Source organism: Coregonus lavaretus (assembly GCF_964263955.1).
Source record: "Coregonus lavaretus genome assembly, chromosome: 3".
In the NCBI taxonomy this organism is placed as follows: Eukaryota; Metazoa; Chordata; class Actinopteri; order Salmoniformes; family Salmonidae; genus Coregonus; species Coregonus lavaretus.
This window is the reverse complement of record NC_139990.1, coordinates 16,556,808-16,570,120: the sequence shown is the minus strand read 5'-3', so window position 1 is coordinate 16,570,120 and position 13,313 is coordinate 16,556,808.

Genomic DNA, 13,313 nt, shown 5'->3' with positions numbered 1-13,313 from the left:
TAGTCAAAGCATGGGGACGTGCATTCCTGTTCGGAGGGGGCAATGTAGCGATCCTCGCTGTATAAGCCACGTTACAATTCCCACCAAGTGGGTTAACCTTATTGCCACGATGCGTAGGGTGTTTGCCTTTCAAGCCAGCAACCTGGGTTCGTTCTGCATTACACAAGACTGTGTTAGCATGTTGAGCTGAAGCCTCAGAATGAGCTTGGGCACTTTACTCTCAGGCAAAGTTACTCTCATCACCCAAGTGTGGTTCACTAAACCATTTCCATTACACATGAATGAAACAAACCTGCTTGTATCCAACTGGTTCTGACACTGTAGCTGTCAGCATCACAGGGTTTGCCATGTTATGCCATGCCAATTAATTGGCAACACTGAATATGACTTGGAGCAACAAGCCTTTTTAAAAGTAATGCCCATATAAATCGGTTTATTCGGCAGTCCTTTTAAACTGATTTGGGCTGAGATTAACTGTGGCTATAGACCTTCTGTTACCTCTCCACACTGCCATCCTTTCTCTCAGCATTAACGGCAGCCAGTTACTGTACTACAGGCAGAAAATGGTTCATTACAGGGCAAAGCTTTTTGGATGGCAGAGATGACATTCAGAAAAATGAATTCATTAATTTGGCTCTCAGGGACGTAGTGGCTGTAGTGGCCATGTTAGGTATAAAGGTTGTGTACCACACCCATGTTCTCAATGGATTAACCCCTGTCAGACAGACATACACATACGCACACCCTGCATATGCAAACATATACTGTATAAACATATACTGTCCATGTATACACAAACACTTAGTGTGAAAACTAGGAGGAGTTGTGCTTTGTTTCGTCTTTGTTAGTTTTTCCGTGCTCTGTGCTTGTGGAAGTATAAAGAGGGTTCCATGGGTTAAATTCCATACTTCTTCATGCTGTAAAATGATACACCTCCATCGTTATTATTTCCTGAAACGTTCAACCCTGTTGGCATGAACTCTACCTCACTGTCATGAACTCCATGATCAGAAAGGGAACAAATCCAGTTTTGTTACCTAGCTAAAATAGTTAATTACATATGGTCACTGATGTGGAATTCTTTCTGTAGGCCTGTCTTAGAACAAACTCTGTGGTTCTTTGCAAGCTGCCTATTTGACCTTCTCCACTCCTTTTCCTGGCACTCGAAGCACCACTATACATTGACAAGTGCTGGGAACCAAGTGCCAAGGACCAGGCCTTTCCAGTGCAGGGACACAAAAGCCTCCTTGACCATATTAACTTCTGCCCCACAGCCAAGAGAAGAGTAGTACTGCTCTGAAACACAATGCATAGCCATTATTATGCTTCTTCACACTCTTCTGCATTTCTTCATTGCATGAAGCGCTGCCAGTCCAAAAATACTGCCTCATGTTTACTGTAAACATGAGGCAGTATTTTTGGACTGGCAGCGCTTCACACACACACACACACACACACACACACACACACACACACACACACACACACACACACACACACACACACAACAGGGTCAAGGAGGTATAGATCCCTTCACACACTGACAAACTCATACATATGTAGATATGCAAGTAAACCCAGCAAAATTACAGCTGTATGTGGCTCACTTGTTCAAACTCACTCATGGACACGTGGAGACAAAGTGTGTATAGTCTATCTACCGGTAAGCCAGTGGAGAGGGGCTGAGAGGAACTGTGTCACTGTGTTAATACCTACTTGGTCTGGTTCCCCCAGGGCGGCCCGGCAGGATGAGTAGCTAATCCACCAAAGAAGAAAGTGCCTGTGATCCACTTAGTCCACTGAGGAACCTTCTCTTGTCCTGTCGTCAATTTCCTTCGCTGCAGATCAAGAGCTTAACGCTGATTCTACTTACCCTTTTTCTTGTTCCTCAAATAGTACTTCCAGTATGGTTGCCAAGTCAGTCACGAGGAGTTGGACCATTTGATTTAGATGAGAAAGATACAAGCTAATTAGAAAGAGAGGTCTTTGATTAGGATTTCAGTTTTACAGTTTTTTCTAAATACTAGCCACAACTTATTTTTTTCACAGTGTATTTGATTTTGTTTGTTTAAAAAGTGAGGCTGGTTACCATGACCACAAGCATAATGGGGGATATTGATGGGACCAGCAACCTCTACATAGACACATCTGTGGCTGTGTCTACACTTGACTGAGGAGAAATCCGCACACAATGTATCCCTGGCTGTGTCTACTCTTGACACTTACATTAGACTTCTGCTATCAGAATACAAAGATCGCATTGAAAAGACAGGTCTAGACGCACAAAAGTCGCATTGAAATCCACACACAATGCGTCACTTCCTGAAGTGGTCAGCCAGATCTCAACACAATCCGACCACAATGCGACTTTTGTGCATCCAGACCTGTCTTTTCAATGCGATCTTCGTATTCTGATAGCAGAAGTCGCATGTAAGTGTCAAGTGTAGACACAGCCAGGGAGTCATTGTGTGCAGATTTCTCCTTAGTCTGGATGCAATCAGGCTACCGAAAGCGCATACAATGGGCGGCGTCATCAGCACTCTGCTCACAAGTCTCCAGAAAACTTCAGTTTTGGGAGTGAGAGGCAAATGTAGGTGTAGAAGCATTACGTGTTAGGAATTCCATGATCAGAACTCCATGATCAGAATACAAAAGCTGAATGAACTGTCATTTTACCTCATTTTTACATTCTGTCAACTTAATAAAAAACAAGTTTTCCCATTTTTAGATAAGAAAATAAGAAAAAATACTATAGTAACTGCCTATTAAGTGCCAAATAAAGTAACGGGTGACCGTAACAGGGGTGACCGTAACAGGGTTGACCGTAACAGGGTTGACGATTTCATCTTAAATCAGGAAGCTTGTGTGCAACAGGGATAGCAATTGAATGAAAGCGTAATTTATTTTTATGTTTTTAGCCTGTCTATAGATAACAGGGTTGACGTCTTCTGCTAAACCCGCTTAGTTTTCCACCACAAAACACCAGAAAATGGCCAAAAAGAGTAGAACCAGCCCACCTGCTTCTACACTATGATTTGACTATTAGATTTTCAATGTTTCTTTTGAAAAAAATATTTAAAAAGGAATAGTTTGACCATATTAAAACGATAGTTTAGTTCACGTAACAGAATGACCGTAAAATGAGGGACCATACAGTATATAAATGAATCACTAATCACAGGAATGATGGTGAAAACTTGGAGACATTTTGGGGTTAAGTAGGTTAAAATCTTCCTAGAAATCACAGAGGGTGCACAGAAGGCATTTTAGCAAGTCTTTATTCATATACAAATCTGATTTATTGAATTATCCATGTGGTCTATATTAAAGGGCACTTCATTGAAAATAACAGGCTTTTTAAAATGCAATATTAGTGCACAATTTCTACTTAAAATATCAAAAGGATGCAAAGTGCACTCATTTTGTGGAACGACCTATTATCAGTGTGACCTCGGCCCAGCCTGGCGTCAAACTTTAACCATAACATTCAACACTGGCAGACATTTGATACTGGCAGTTAAACTGGCCAAAGGTAGTAACATCAGTACTAAGTTACAACAGATAATTATAGACTCAAAAAGAGGAAAATGATTAATCAAATAATTTCCCATTACAAGCATCATCAAAGACGGTGCTGAAAGATAACTGAGGCTCGGCTGCCAGACACTCTGTGGTGTATTGATTATTCATCTACAAGCTTTGTACTGTTAGAAAGCTCAATGTTTAGCATTAGTGCTGGACAGGGGATATTAATGACAAATAGCCAAATAGCCTACACACAGCGGAGTGTTGTCCCTGATGTATGCAGTCACACCCTTTTGTTTTGACATATCTTATGAAGATCTAAACAATATTTAAGCTATATCTAAATATCTAGGCAATATGTAAACACTCACGAGACTCTCTGACTCTTACACACACACACACACACACACACACACACACACACACACACACACACACACACACACGGGCCTGGATTAGTATGGGGTTTAAATGGTACTTGGCTGTGGCCCTGAGGGGACACGCTGACACAGTGACACAGTTGTGACATACAGTGAGGAAAAAAGTATTTGATCCCCTGCTGATTTTGTACGTTTGCCCACTGACAAAGACATGATCAGTCTATAATTTTAATGTTATGTTTATTTGAACAGTGAGAGACAGAATAAACAAATAAACAAAAAAATCCAGAAAAACGCATGTCAAAAATGTTATAAATTGATTTGCATTTTAATGAGGGAAATAAGTATTTGACCCCTCTGCAAAACATGACTTAGTACTTGGTGGCAAAACCCTTGTTGGCAATCACAGAGGTCAGACGTTTCTTGTAGTTGGCCACCAGGTTTGCACACATCTCAGGAGGGATTTTGTTCCACTCCTCTTTGCAGATCTTCTCCAAGTGATTAAGGTTTCGAGGCTGACGTTTGGCAACTCGAACCTTCAGCTCCCTCCACAGATTTTCTATGGGATTAGGGTCTGGAGACTGGCTAGGCCACTCCAGGACCTTAATGTGCTTCTTCTTGAGCCACTCCTTTGTTGCCTTGGCCGTGTGTTTTGGGTCATTGTCATGCTGGAATACCCATCCACGACCCATTTTCAATGCCCTGGCTGAGGGAAGGAGGTTCTCACCCAAGATTTGACGGTACATGGCCCCGTCCATCGTCCCTTTGATGCGGTGAAGTTGTCCTGTCCCCTTAGCAGAAAAATACCCCCAAAGCATAATGTTTCTACCTCCATGTTTGACGGTGGGGATGGTGTTCTTGGGGTCATAGGCAGCATTCCTCCTCCTCCAAACACGGCGAGTTGAGTTGATGCCAAAGAGTTCGATTTTGGTCTCATCTGACCACAACACTTTCACCCAGTTCTCCTCTGAATCATTCAGATGTTCATTGGCAAACTTCAGACGGCCCTGTATATGTGCTTTCTTGAGCAGGGGGACCTTGTCCTTCACGGCGTAGTGTGTTACCAATTGTTTTCTTGGTGACCATGGTCCCAGCTGCCTTGAGATCATAGACAAGATCCTCCCGTGTAGTTCTGGGCTGATTCCTCACCGTTCTCATGATCATTGCAACTCCACGAGGTGAGATCTTGCATGGAGCCCCAGGCCGAGGGAGATTGACAGTTATTTTGTGTTTCTTCCATTTGCGAATAATCGCACCAGCTGTTTTCACCTTCTCACCAAGCAGCTTGGCGATGGTCTTGTAGCCCATTCCAGCCTTGTGTAGGTCTACAATCTTGTCCCTGACATCCTTGGAGAGCTCTTTGGTCTTGGCCATGGTGGAGAGTTTGGAATCTGATTGGTTGATTGCTTCTGTGGACAGGTGTCTTTTATACAGGTAACAAGCTGAGATTAGGAGCACTCCCTTTAAGATTGTGCTCCTAATCTCAGCTCGTTACCTGTATAAAAGACACCTGGGAGCCAGAAATCTTTCTGATTGAGAGGGGGTCAAATACTTATTTCCCTCATTAAAATGCAAATCAATTTATAACATTTTTAACATGCGTTTTTCTGGATTTTTTTGTTGTTATTCTGTCTCTCACTGTTCAAATAAACCTATCATTAAAATTATAGACTGATCATTTCTTTGTCAGTGGGCAAACATACAAAATCAGCAGGGGATCAAATACTTTTTTCCCTCACTGTAGTAGTGAAAGCCACAGATCAAAGGTGACCATTATAGGACAGATATCACGATGTCCCTGTGGCCCAGCTGTGACGTCACACCAGCCAGTCTCTGCTCTGTGAATAAGACCTACAATACGTTCTGTACTTGAGGGAAGGGTAAAGAGATGAAGAGACCAGCCAGTCACTCCCTGCTGTCTGATGGAGGGGTAAGGAGATGAATAGACTAGCCAGTCACTCCCTGCTGTCTGATGGAGGGGTATGGAGATGAATAGACTAGCCAGTCACTCCCTGCTGTCTGATGGAGGGGTAAGGAGATGAATAGACTAGCCAGTCACTCCCTGCTGTCTGATGGAGGGGTAAGGAGATGAATAGACTAGCCAGTCACTCCCTGCTGTCTGATGGAGGGGTAAGGAGATGAATAGACTAGCCAGTCACTCCCTGCTGTCTGATGGAGGGGTAAGGAGATGAATAGACTAGCCAGTCACTCCCTGCTGTCTGATGGAGGGGTAAGGAGATGAAGAGACTAGCCAGTCACTCTCTGCTGTCTGATGGAGGGGTATGGAGATGAATAGACTAGCCAGTCACTCCCTGCTGTCTGATGGAGGGGTAAGGAGATGAATAGACTAGCCAGTCACTCCCTGCTGTCTGATGGAGGGGTATGGAGATGAAGAGACCAGCCAGTCACTCCCTGCTATCTGATGGAGGGGTATGGAGATGAATAGACTAGCCAGTCACTCCCTGCTGTCTGATGGAAGGGTAAGGAGATTAAGAGACAAGACAGTCACTCTCTGCTATCTTATGGAGGGGTATGGAGATGAATAGACTAGCCAGTCACTCCCTGCTGTCTGATGGAGGGGTAAGGAGATTAAGAGACAAGACAGTCACTCTCTGCTATCTTATGGAGGGGTACGGAGATGAAGAGACTAGCCAGTCACTCCCTGCTATCTGATGGAGGGGTAAGGAGATGAAGAGACTAGCCAGTCACTCCCTGCTGTCTGATGGAGGGGTAAGGAGATGAATAGACTAGCCAGTCATTCCCTGCTGTCTGATGGAGGGGTAAGGAGATTAAGAGACAAGACAGTCACTCTCTGCTATCTTATGGAGGGGTACAGAGATGAAGAGACTAGCCAGTCACTCCCTGCTATCTGATGGAGGGGTAAGGAGATGAATAGACTAGCCAGTCACTCACTGCTATCTGATGAAGGGGTATGGAGATGAAGAGACTAGCCAGTCACTCCCTGCTATCTGATGGAGGGGTATGGAGATGAAGAGACTAGCCAGTCTCTCTCTGCTATCTGATGGAGGGGTAAGGAGATGAAGAGACTAGCCAGTCACTCCCTGCTATCTGATGGAGGGGTATGGAGATGAAGAGACTAGCCAGTCACTCTCTGCTATCTGATGGAGGGGTATGGAGATGAATAGACTAGCCAGTCGTTCCGTGCTATCTGATGAAGGGTAATAGACTAGTACAGACTCAGCGTCACTGCAGACTTCTGCTGATGCCCCTACCGTAAATCTTAATTGTACAGTAATCTTATACACGTAGACCTGGGGGTTAGGGTTAGTTGTAATTATATACATGTAGACCAGCAGGGTCAGCTCCCGTCCATGAGGACCAAAGTATCAAACGGCATTTGGGTTGTACCGTGTCCACTATTTGACGCGTCAAATAGAGGACACGATACAACCCAAACTGCGTTCGATACCAAAGTGTCCAGTTGTCATTTCAGCTGTTTGCGATGCCCTGCTGCCTGCCCTACTGGTTACCCCATCAGCTTGGCAGCTCTCCTAACACTCATAACAGCGAGGACAGCCAGTGAAAGCAATAGCATTTCATAAAATCTCAATACCGTGTCATGCCTGCCGTGTCTTGTTTCAGCTCCAACAATGACTATTTTCTGAGTTTACCTTTTCATCTACAGTAAATACCAAATTGGAAGCTGACACTTGATATGCCCAGTCTATATATAAATGCAGGAAACCAAGAGCTGGATTTTTCCTCTATAGTATTTCTCATGTGTTGGTTGTGTGGTGTGGTACCAAGGATGGCATTAAAGAAAGGGCTCTGACTGTGAGCGTGTCATCTGTGGGCACTGTGCGTTGTCCTGGTGTAGCTGTCTGATTTCATGTTTGTCTGTTAAGAGGCTGTCAACGTCTGCTCTGCTATGAAAAACGGGTCTCAAGGTGCAGTAAGAGAAAGATGAAATAATATTTTTTTACCAAGTAGGTGATAAAGGTGCTGTTTCAGTGTTATCTTCTCTGTGTGTGTCTCTCTCCCACAGTCGCTCTGTGTGTGTGTGTGTGTGTGTGTGTGTGTGTATGTGCATGTGTATGCATGCCTACATGTCTGTGCTTGTGCATGCGTTCATGTGCGTCTCACATTTTCATCTTCTCTCTGTTCCATTTCTTTGACACTTTTCTGCTAGTGGAGTGCGAAGTTAGTAGATGAAACTCTGAAATAAGTATGTGTAGAAGTTAAAGATGAGAACAAGATCAATTAGGTCTAGGATCATTTTCATAACCTGGGTTACGTCCTAAATGACACCCTATTCCCTATAGTGCGCTACTGTTGACGAGAGTCCCTATGGACCCTGGTCAAAAGTAGTGTACTATATAGGGAATAAGGTGCCATTTGGGACACATTCTCTGCCTCTCCAGGTGGTCTCTCTGAGAGATAAGAGTCACATCAGTTGGTTCTGTGATCTTCCTATCCTCAGGTTGTTTTGGTTGTTACGTGTTATAAGTCTTCAGGATCTGACAGAGTTACAAAAGTCTCCAGCTGGAATGTTTGGGTTATAGTAACTCTGCCGAGTAGATTCTGTAGCAGACTGTGAGTCCTACACACGGCTAGCCATCAAATCAGTCTTCCACATCACTTAGAGCATAACAACTCAGAGATGTCTACGCAAGAGCTTGAACTGGAAGTGGATCCAGATGTGGGTCAAATACAAGCAGTATGTCGAAACATACTATGTGCTCTTGATTTAGCTTGGAGTTTGTATTTTGGTAACACTTTATTTGGATAGTCCATCTGTAGATGCTCTACAGACTATCAGTAACATTTCAACTAACTATCTATTAACCATAGCCCTAACCTTAACCCTAAACTTAACCCTTATGCTAATGCTAGCCCTAACCCTAACCTTAACCCTTATTCTAAAACTAACCCTAACCGTAACCTTAGAAAGCAGTTGCTTATCAACATATAGTTTGTTGATAGTATGATCTACAGATGGACTATCCAAATAGTGTGACCTGTACTTTTGGGAATAATGTACAGTTTTTGACCCAGGTACAGTGCCTTCAGAAAGTATTCATACCCCTTGACTTATTCCACATTTTGTTGTGTTACAGCCTGAATTCAACAATTTTCACCCATCTACACACAATACCCCATAATGACAAAGTGAAAACATGTTTTTAGAAATGTTTGCACATTAATTGAAAATGAAATACAGAAATATCACATTTACATTAGTATTCATAAGTATTCACACCCCTTAGTCAATACTTTGTACAACACCTTTGGCAGCGATTACAGCTGTGAGGTAAGTCTCTAAGAGCCTTGCACACCTGGATTGTACAATATTTTCTTTTTTAAATTCTTCAAGCTCTGTCAAGTAGATTGTTGATCATTGCTAGACAGCCATTTTCAAGTCTTGCCATAGATCTTCAAGCCGATTTAAGTCAAAACTGTAACTAGGCCACTCAGGAACATTCAGTGTCATGTTGGTAAGCAACTCCAGTGTAACTTTGGCCTTATGTTTTAGGTTATTGTCCTGCTGAAAGCGAATTCGTCTCACAGTGTCTGTTGGAAATAAGACTGAACCAGGTTTTCCTCTAGGATTTTGGCTGTGCTTATAGCTTTATTCCGTATAGTTGTATCCTAAAAAACTCCCAAGTCCTTGCCGATGACAAGCATACCCATAACATGATGTAGCAACCACCATGCTTGAAAATATGAAGAGTGGTACTCAGTGATGTGTTGTGTTGGATTTGCCCCAAACATAACGCTTTGTATTCAGGGCAAAATTTCCATTTATTTTCCAAATCCTTGTTGAAAACAGGATGCATGTTTTGGAATATTTTTTATTCTGTACAGGCTTTCTTCTTTTCATGCTGTCATTAAGGTAAGTATTGTGGAGCAACTACAATGTTGTTGATCCATCTTTTTTTTATTTTTACAACAACCATTAAACTCTGTAACTGTTTAAAAATCACCATTGGACTCATGGTGGAATCCCTGAGCAGTTTCCTTCCTCTCCAGCAACTGAGTTAGGAAGGACACCTGTATCGTTGTAGTGACTTGGTGTATTGATACACCATCCAAAGCCTAATTAATAACTTCAACATGCTCAAAGGAATATTCAGCATCTGCTTTTTTTTACCAATCTACCAATAAGTATCCTTCTTTGCAAGGCATTGAAAAACCTCACTGGTCTTTGTGATTGATTGAATCTGTGCTTGAAATGCACTACTCGATTGAGGGACCTTACAGATAATTGTATGTGTAGGGTACATAAATAAAGTAGTCATTCAAAAATCATGTTACACACTATTATTGAACACAGAATGAGTCCATGCAACTTATTATGCGATTTGTTAAGCACATTTCTACTCCTGAACTTATTTAAGCTAGCCATAACAAAGGGGTTGAATAATATATAATAATAATAATAATAATATGCCATTTAGCAGACGCTTTTATCCAAAGCGACTTACAGTCATGCGTGCATACATTTTTGTGTATGGGTGGTCCCGGGGATCGAACCCACTACCTTGGCGTTACAAGCGCCGTGCTCTACCAGCTGAGCTACAGAGGATTCAGAATACTTCAGGTTTACATTTTTTATTAATTTCTAAAATGTTCTACAAACTAAATTCCACTTTGACATTATGGGGTATTGTGTGTAGATCAGGTGACACAAAATAAAAATAAAATATTTATTTGAATGCAGGTGAATGGGAGAAAATGTGTACTTTTTTGGATGGTGAGGTGTTATAGTGAAGTGATGTCTCAGAACAAGGTGTTGTCATCTTGTTTTGTAATCTGCAGAGTTGTGTTTGTCTAGTGGCTAGCAGAGAGCGGTGGCGGAGGAGCATAGATTACCTGTTCTGATGATAGACGGCAGGAATATGAAGAGATGTGAACAGATGGATAGACACACACACTAAGCACAAGTCACATGTCATGACATTACATAAGTACATATTTTCACATTCTTATGCTCTTTTATCTCTTTTCAAAGTTAAAAAGCCTCATTGGTAGTGTAGTAAATATATACTGCTAACAAAGCATACATACAGTTTACCGACTGTATGACAACCAATATAGTTAACTCATAATAACACTGTATAGATAATGTACATTGCTATCAATGCTGCTGAGGTTATGGAACTGTGTGTGTGTGTGTGTGTGTGTGTGTGTGTGTGTGTGTGTGTGTGTGTGTGTGTGTGTGTGTGTGTGTGTCTCTGTCTGTCTGTCTGTCTGTCTGTCTGTCTGTCTGTCTGTCTGTCTGTCTGTCTGTCTGTCTGTCTGTCTGTCTGTGCCTGCAGGCAGGCAACAGATTGAGTTTATGTAGTAGGATGGACAATGAAGAGAAAGGGTGAGGAGGGTGGTGGGGGAGGGGCATGTGAAGAGCAGAGTTTGTATCCAAGAGGTGAGAATGTAAAAGACATTTGAGTTCCAGATGAGACTTCACTTGGGAGACTTTGGGAGAGGGAGGGAGAAAGAGATGCAGAGAAAGAGGGAGCGAAAGAGATGGAAGAGAGATAGAGAGAGACGTCTGAACCAGCTTGCAGGTGATTAGCTCACTTATGTCAGGCCTGGCTTCCAGGGTCACAGTAAGCAGCTACATCCAGGTTGCCGTAGCGATGGCATAGTGTACATCACAGCGATCAGCCTCTTAGGTAATGACAAGCTGTCTGCTTATCACACCCACACTGATCTGATTCCCCCAACAGACAACACAGAGGGAAAACACAACCTGCTAGCCATGGGAAGGCAAGGTTGTGTGTTTTTGTGCCTGTGTTTGTGTCACTCAGTCATTAGACACTTCCCCTACACTCTTAGGAAAAAAGGTGCTATCTAGAACCTTAAAGGGTTCTTCGGCTGTCCCCATAGGATAACCCTTTGAAGAACCGTTTTTGGTTGCAAGTAGAACCCTTTTGGTTGCAGGTAGAACCCTTTTCAGTACCCAAAAGGGTTCTACCTGGAACCAAAAAGGGCTCTACCTGGAACCAAAAAGGGTTCATCTATGGGGACAGCCGAAGAACCCTTTTGGAACCCTTTTTTTTCTAAGAGTGTACAGACAGAGAAACAGATAGACAGACATGTCTGATATACTCTGTAATGCTTCTATAACAGACAGGCCACAACATGTTTGTCAATGTCAGCAACACATTGGCCCGGCCCTCTCTCCTCCACATGCATCATATATTCTCTCTGTCTTTTATATACACTACCATTCAAAAGTTTGGGATCACATAGAAATTTCAAAATTGATCAGAAATACAGTGTAGACATTGTTAATGTTGTAAATGGCTATTGTAGCTGGAAACTGCTGATTTTGAATGGAATATCTACATAGGTGTACAGAGGCCCATTATCAGCAACCATCAGTCCTGTGTTCCAATGGCACGTTGTGTTTGCTAATCCAAGTTTATCATTTTAAAAGGCTAATTGATAATTAGAAAACCCTTTTGCAATTATGTTAGCAAAGCTGAAAACTGTTGTGCTGATTAAAGAAGCAATAAAACTGGCCTTCTTGAGACTAGTTGAGTATATGGAGCATCAGCAATTGTGGGTTCGATTACAGAGTCAAAATGGCCAGAAACAAAGAACTTTCTTCTGAAACTCGTCAGTCTATTCTTGTTCTGAGAAATGAAGGTTATTCCATGCGAGAAATTGCCAAGAAACTGAAGATCTCGTACAACGCTGTGTACTACTCCCTTCACAGAACAGCCAAACTGGCTCTAACCAGAATAGAAAGAGGAGTGGGAGGCTCCACTGCACAACTGAGCAAGAGGACAAATACATTAGAGTGTCTAGTTTGAGAAACAGATGCCTCACAGGTCCTCAACTGGCAGCTTCATTAAATAGTACCCGCAAACACCAGTCTCAACGTCAACAGTGAAGAGGCGACTCCGGGATGCTGACCTTCTAGGCAGAGTTGCAAAGAAAAAGCCATATCTCAGACTGGCCAATAATAAGAAAATATGAAGATGGGCAAAAGAACACAGACACTGGACAGAGGAAGATTGGAAAAAACTGTTATGGACAGACGAATTGAAGTTTGAGGTGTTCGGATCACAAAGAAGAACATTTGTGAGACGCACCAAATGAAAAGATGCTGGAGGAGTGCTTGATGCCATCTGTCAAGCATGGTGGAGGCAATGTGATGGTCTGGGGGTGCTTTGGTGGTGGTAAAGTGGGAGATTTGTACAGGGTAAAAGGGATCTTGGAAGGAAGAAGGAAGGCTATCACTCCATTTTGCAACGCCATGCCATATCCTGTGGACGGCGCTTGATTGGAGCCAATTTCCTCCTACAACAGGACAATGACCCAAAGCACAGCTCCAAACTATGCTATAACTATTTAGGGAAGAAGCAGTCAGCTGGTATTCTGTCTATAATGGTGTGGCCAGCACAGTCACCGGATCTCAACTCTATTGAGCTGTTGTGG